At 37.2% G+C, this 7,435-nt stretch overlaps 1 protein-coding gene across 1 annotated transcript in view; it reads left to right on the top strand.

Moving 5' to 3' along the window:
* The first annotated feature begins 442 nt into the window (after positions 1-442).
* The window catches only part of PRR35 (proline rich 35), a 17,562-nt gene continuing 10,569 nt past the window's right edge, over positions 443-7,435 (top strand). Inside the window, exon 1 of the mRNA XM_075319382.1 lies at positions 443-503. The gene's annotated coding sequence lies outside the window, so the exon portion shown is untranslated. The remainder of the gene's footprint in view (positions 504-7,435) is intronic.

Here is a 7,435-nt window from a genome sequence, read left to right as displayed (position 1 = left end):
GGAGACGGGCGGTCACTGAATACTGAAGATGGAGGAGACAGGCTGATGGGATTTCGATTTTACGTTGTTCATTCATTTTATTAATTGATAGATATAAACTATTAACACTTCTATGTAAAGCTTTCTCACTTTCAGCATTTTTTTCCACAGCTAAAACTTTTACTTTTGCTCAGTTCTCTATGTGATAAAGCATTGGACACAGAGGCAGGAATATTTCATAAAGAACACTGCAGTCAGTCGCTCTGGGAATGGCAGATAACAGAGAACAATGAGTTGTATTCTGGAGCACATATCTTGGAGATTAGATTTCTAGTTCCTATTGTCAGTGCTGTAGTGTATAGGGGGAAAAGAGTCTCCTCTTATAGGTAGTGAGTGGGGTTGGATTTGGCCAACCAGCGGCACAGAGGGAGGTCCGCACTCCTCCGCAGCATCTTCCTACACAGAAAAAAGGAGCACAGGGAGAGGAGCCGGGGAACGACGGCACTGAGGAGACTTCCAGCACCGTAAGTACTGAGAACAGCGCTTCTCCAATCTCTATAAGTATATGGCGAGGACATTTCCGGAATATTCATAGAATATATAACAATAAAGTACGTGAATTATTCCAGAAGTATCACGGATTACGTATACGTGTAGGATAGTGTCTGCACCCGCAACTTGGAAACTAAAAGAAAGAATCTTATTATAGTTCTCAGAATGTGCCGTGTCTATAGAAATTTATCATCATCTGTGCCAGGAGGTGGAATTATATAATTTCTATACATGACATAGTATTAGATGTCTGATAGATAGAGGGATGGATAGATAGATAGTGGGATAGAGGGATAGATAGATAGAGGGATGGATAGATAGAGGGATGGATGGATAGATAGAGAGATAGAGGGATAGAGAGATAGAGGGATAGATAGATAGATAGAGGGATAGATAGATAGATAGATAGAGGGATAGATAGATAGATAGATAGAGGGATAGATAGGTAGATAGAGATAGATATATAGATAGATAGATAGATAGATAGAGGGATAGATAGGTAGATATAGATAGAGGGATAGATAGGTAGATATAGATAGAGGGATAGATAGATAGATAGATAGATAGATAGATAGATAGAGGGATAGATAGATAGATAGATAGATAGATAGAGGGATAGAGGGATAGATAGAGGGATAGATAGATAGATAGATAGATAGATAGATAGAGGGATAGATAGATAGATAGATAGATAGATAGATAGATAGATGATAGATAGATAAGAATTGAGAAAGAGTACACTAAAGAAATCATGGAGATAATATGAAACAGAGCAGAGATATGAAACAAAAAAGAAAAGGAAGAACAAACTAAAGAAACTAGTTGACAAATTGATAAGAGATAGATAATTTAAAGCATGAGAGAAAGTGAGAAAAAGAGAGTAAGAGAGAGAGGAAGAAAGAGAAAAAAAAGAGAGGAAAAAAAAGAGAAAGAAAAGGAGAAAAAGAGAAAGAAAGAGGGAGAAAGAGTGGGATCGAAAAAGAAAAAGTGTAAGAAAGAGGGGAAAGAGAGAGAGAGGGAGTGAGAGAAAGAAAGAAATGGAGAGAGCGAAGGGGAGAAAAAGAGAGAAAGCAAAGGAGGGAGAAAGAAAGAAAAAGAGAGCGGGAGAAAAAGAGAGTGAGGGAGAAAAAAAATGGAGAGAGGGAGAAAGAGAGAGAGAGGGAGAAAAGAGGGAGAAAGAGGAAAAAAAGATAGAAAGAGGGAGAAAAAGAGTGTGGGAGAGATAAGGGAAAAGAGAGAAAGAAATTGAGAGAGAGAGCGAAAAGAAAGAGAGGGAGAAAGAGAGAGGGAGAAAAGGAGAGGGAGAAAGAGAGAAAAAGATAGACAGATGGAGAAAAATAGTGGGAGAGAGAAGGAAAAAGAGAAAGAAAGAAATCGAGAGAGAGAAGGAGAGGGAGAAAAAAGAAAGGGAGAAAGAGGGAAAAACAGAGAGAGGGAGAAAGAAGGAGAAAGGGAAGGAGAAAGAGAGAAAAAAGAAAGAAAAAAAAGAAGAGAAAAGAAAGGAAGAATGAAGTAGAGTCACTACATAGAAAATATAAAACAGAAAGAAAGAGTGAGAAAGAAAAAGACAGAAGGAGAAAAAGTAAAAGATATAGATGTATCGACAGATAAAATAAGGAAAGACTGAACAAGAAATAAAACAGGTTAGATGATAATGTCTAATTGTTTTACTTAGATATGAAAAAAAAAAGAACAAAGTATCAAAGACAGACAGACAGACAGATAGATAATATAAAACACAAGAATTGAGAGAGTAAATTAAAGAAACTAGTAGATAATATGAAACAGAGTAGAGATGTGAAATAAGGAAGAACTTTAGAAACTAGATAGTTTGACATATAGATAAGAGAAAATGAAAAATATAGGAAAGAAAGAAAAAAAAAAGAAATAGAAAAAGCCACAAAGAAAGAAAAAACCTAGACAGATATTGTATGTATGTAGATGGATTGATAGATAAAATAAAGAGATATTGAACAAGAAATAAACTAAAAACAGATATTAGATGTGGATCGTTTAATAGATAATGTAAAAGAATTAGATCTGAAGATAAGAAAGAACAAGGTAACGAGGATAAAGATACAGAGAGAGATAGAGATCATTTACAGTAGAGAGGAAAGAAATGAAATGTGTATATATATATAGAGAGAGGGATAGATAAATACATAAATGATAGATATAGATAGATAGATGATAGATAGATGATAGATAGATAGATGATAGATAGATAGATAAAGGGATAGATAGATAGATAGAGGGATAGATAGATAGATAGATAGATAGAGGGATAGATAGATAGATAGATAGAGGGATAGATAGATAGAGGGATAGATAGAGGGATAGATAGAGGGATAGATAGATAGATAGATAGATAGATAGAGGGATAGATGGATAGATAGATAGAGGGATAGATAGATAGAGGGATAGATAGAGGGATAGATAGAGGGATAGATAGAGAGATAGATAGAGGGATAGATAGAGGGATAGAGGGATAGATAGAGAGATAGATAGATAGATAGATAGAGGGATAGATAGATAGAATCATAGATAGATAGATAGATAGATAGATAGATAGATAGATAGATAGATAGATAGAGGGATAGATAGATAGATAGATAGAGGGATAGATAGATAGAGGGATAGATAGATAGATAGATAGATAGATAGATAGATAGATAGATAGATAGATAGATAGAGGGATAGATAGATAGATAGATAGATAGAGGGATAGATAGATAGATAGATAGAATCATAGATAGAGAGATAGATAGATAGATAGATAGATAGATAGAGGGATAGAGGATAGAGGGATAGAGGGATGGATAGATAGATAAAGGGAAAGATAGATAGAGGGATAGATAGATAGATGGATAGATAGATAGATAGAGGGATAGATAGATAGATAGATAGATAGGAGGGATAGATAGATAGATAGATAGATAGAGGGATAGATAGATAGAGGGATAGATAGATAGATAGATAGATAGAGGGATAGAGGATAGAGGGATGGATAGATAGATAAAGGGAAAGATAGATAGAGGGATAGATAGATAGGATAGATGAATAGATAGATAGATAGAGGGATAGATAGATAGATGGATGGATACTGAGAAATAATGAATTATTATAATGAATATCTATCTGTGCTCTGACTCTAGCGTATAATAATATATGGTGTGTATATATATATATATATATTCCCCGAGCTGCCATGAATCTTCCATCCGTATAATACAAGTGTCTGAGGATCTTCTATCCCAGATATGAAGTAATTCAGATTTCCCTGGTCTCGGTCACAGGATGATGTGATACGGATAATCCTGGACAATTTCTAGCTATTTTTCTCTGATCGGATGGTTCTGTACAATAAAGACCTGGTGATAATATTGTTCTGTCCGTAGATATTTCCGTGTCTGCACAGTTTTTTTCTTAATCACACAGGATAATAATCATTAGAATTGTTCTGATTTGTCCCAAAATAACTGTGCCCCACACCGGCCATATATTAACGTTTGAGGGATATGAGGCTGCCAGACAGCATGGCCATCGCTTTCCTCCAGTGGAAACGAAGCATTTGGTGTGGTAATACCCAGTATCCTCGTTTCCTCCATAGCAGATATGGGGGTACAGTCGGGCTGACACCATACACCCCAGTAGCTCGGTAATTAGGGATCTTTCTTCAAAGTGACTTGTAATGTAGACGAGGGTACAAGTTCTTACATCTGATTTCCTATTATCAGAGCTTGTTGGAAATATCTGTCAGCAGAACTCAGACTACAAGCTGCACGGCCCCATAGTAACTGCAGTCCTGGTGGTCTGCAGGGTAATGGATGCCCAACCTCATCTGTTGATGATGGTGAATAGGATGAATAGGACATAGACAGACGTGGGTGGATTTGTAGGAGATGGCATTATTACAGTCAAATGTGGGACCTCTGATGGGGTCAAGTCCAGATCAGGAAAATCCCGGTATACCAGACTATGTCCAAGATTGTAATGAATATAATGAATTGTCCTTGTAAGAAAGTGTTTTGATAGATAGATAGATAGATAGAAGGATAGATAGATAGATAAAGGGATAAATAGATAGATAGATAGATAGAAGGATAGATAGATAGATAAAGGGATAGATAGATAGATAGATAGATAGATAGATATATAGATAGATAGATAAAGGGATAGATAGATAGATAGAAGGATAGATAGCTAGATAAAGGGATAGATAGATCGATAGATAGATAGATAGATCGATAGATAGATAGATAAAGGGATAGATAGATAGAGGGATAGATAGATAGAGGGATAGATAGATAGATATGTAGATAGATATTGGATGGATGGATAGAGGGATAGTTAGAAAGTTATTGGATGAGTAAATATTGGATGTATGGATAGATATTGGATGGATAGATAGATAGATAGATAGATAAAGGGATAGATAGATAGATATTGGATGGATAAATATAGATGGATAGATAGATAAATAAAGGGTTGGTTGAATAGATAGATAGATAAAGGGATAGATAGATATTGGATGGATAAATATAGATGGATAGATAGATAGATATTGGATGGATAGATAAAGGGATGGATAGATAGATAGATAGATAGATATGGATAAATATTGGATGTATGGATAGATATTGGATGGATGGATAGATAGATAGAGGGATAGATACATAGATAGATAGATAGACAGAGGGATTGTCAGATAGATAGATAGAGGGATGGATAGATAGATAGATAGATAGATATAGATAGATAGATAGATAGAGGGATAGATAGATAGATGGGGATAGATAGATAGAGGGATAGATAGATAGATAGATAGATAGATAGATGGGGATAGATAGATAGATAGAGAGATAGACAGATAGATAGAGGGATAGATAGATAGATAGAGGGATAGATAGATAGATAGAGGGATAGATAGAGGGATAGATAGATAGATGGATAGATAGAGGGATAGATAGATGGATAGATAGAGGGATAGATAGAGGGATAGATAGATAGAGGGATAGATAGATAGAGGGCTAAATAGATCGATATTGGATGGATAGAGAGATAGATAGAGGGATAGATAGATAGATAGAGGGATAGATAGAGGGATAGATAGATAGAGGGATAGATAGATAGAGGGCTAAATAGATCGATATTGGATGGATAGATAGATAGATAGAGGGATAGATAGAGGGATAGATAGAGGGATAGATAGATAGATAGAGGGATAGATAGATAGATAGAGGGATAGATAGATAGAGGGATAGATAGATAGAGGGCTAAATAGATAGATATTGGATGGATAGATAGATAGAGGGATAGATAGATAGAGGGATAGATAGAGGGATAGATAGATAGAGGGATAGATAGAGGGATAGATAGATAGAGGGATAGATAGATAGAGGGATAGATAGATAGAGGGATAGATAGATAGATAGATAGATAGATAGATAGATAGATAGATAGATAGATAGATAGAGGGATAGATAGATAGAGGGATAGATAGATAGATAGATAGATAGAGGGATAGATAGATAGACAGATAGATGGATGGACAGTACATATGTATACAGGTAAATAGATCCATAGATATTACATAAGAGCACAGATATGTTAGAGGTTGATAATATATAGATAATATCAGATAGATATTACATAGATCAATAGATGATTGATAGATATTAGATAGATTACACGATTAGATAAATTGATAGATATTACATGGCTCGATGATAAGATTACTTCTTCTGAGAAGGGAATTATAGGGACCGTCCATTTCTCTCTCACAGAAGTATCCGTGGGTCGTGGATGAGGCTTGTTGTGGGGCCTGATCTGTGGATTAGCTGAGCCTCCATCTTGTATGTAGTGAATGGATTCCCTCGTCCTCGTTCCTATATCTTATAGTTGTTCTGTGGGAGAAATATCTATGGTGGAGTTGCGGGGGATAGATAATTCCGGTGTATATTGTGGGATAGATTCCCGCACAGATTGCTGCTGTGCCCTGGATACCATGATTAGTAATTACCGGCAGGGAGAGGGTTAGCAATATTCTCTGTTGGTGCTCAAGATGTAACCAGCAGTCTGTGCTCCCCCGGGGGGCTTCATCTGGCCCTCAGGGGTCCCATACACAGGAGGCTGCACCATTTGGTTGTGGTTGGGAGCAGCCTGTAGCATTAAACTGTGGAATATGAAAAATGGGTCTGTACCAGGCTCTCTCACCAGCAGCTGCTGCGGGAAATGGGCACGTCCTCCCCCACCAACATCCGTGCCATCCCCCGGGGTGCAATCTGTGTGCACCAACACAACCCTCCACCCGGCTGCTCCCAGACTGCCTGCACTCTCAGCCCGATCCTCTGAGCTAATAGCCATCTTGCTGTTGGTTAGTCCTTGTAATTTATAATTAACCTATATACTGACAAAGATAATCTCACCGTACCAGAGCAGACACCCCGACAAGCCCCTTACTTCTAATGGTATGACCACCATAAAGGAGATCTCATCATGTATGGCCGGATCTGCCAGTGGTCTGCAGACAAATATCTCATGTCTATGGTCAACGTACATGGGGAGACAACCAAATATAGGATAGGTGATAAATGTATGACCGCTGTGACCCCCAGCAGAGGTGGTCCCCCCACTGACTGGTGCAGTGGTCGAGCAAGTGCAATAGAGACCCATTCACTGTCTATGGGACCAACAATGTGGCTGCAGAGGGACTAATAGGGAGGGATGCAGACGACATCTGAGGTCTTGAGGACCATGCGGGGACTTCTTACATTTCTTAGGATGAGGTATAGATAGAAAGAACTAAAAATAATTTCAGATAAATAGCGATATAAGATAGATACAATAGTTAGATATGAAAGATAGATAGATAGAGAGATAGATAGATAGATAGATAGATAGG

This window comes from Anomaloglossus baeobatrachus, chromosome 7, assembly GCF_048569485.1.
Source record: "Anomaloglossus baeobatrachus isolate aAnoBae1 chromosome 7, aAnoBae1.hap1, whole genome shotgun sequence".
Lineage (NCBI taxonomy): Eukaryota > Metazoa > Chordata > Amphibia > Anura > Aromobatidae > Anomaloglossus > Anomaloglossus baeobatrachus.
The sequence above is the reverse complement of the archived record's forward strand: the minus strand, read 5'-3'. Positions and strand labels throughout refer to the sequence as shown.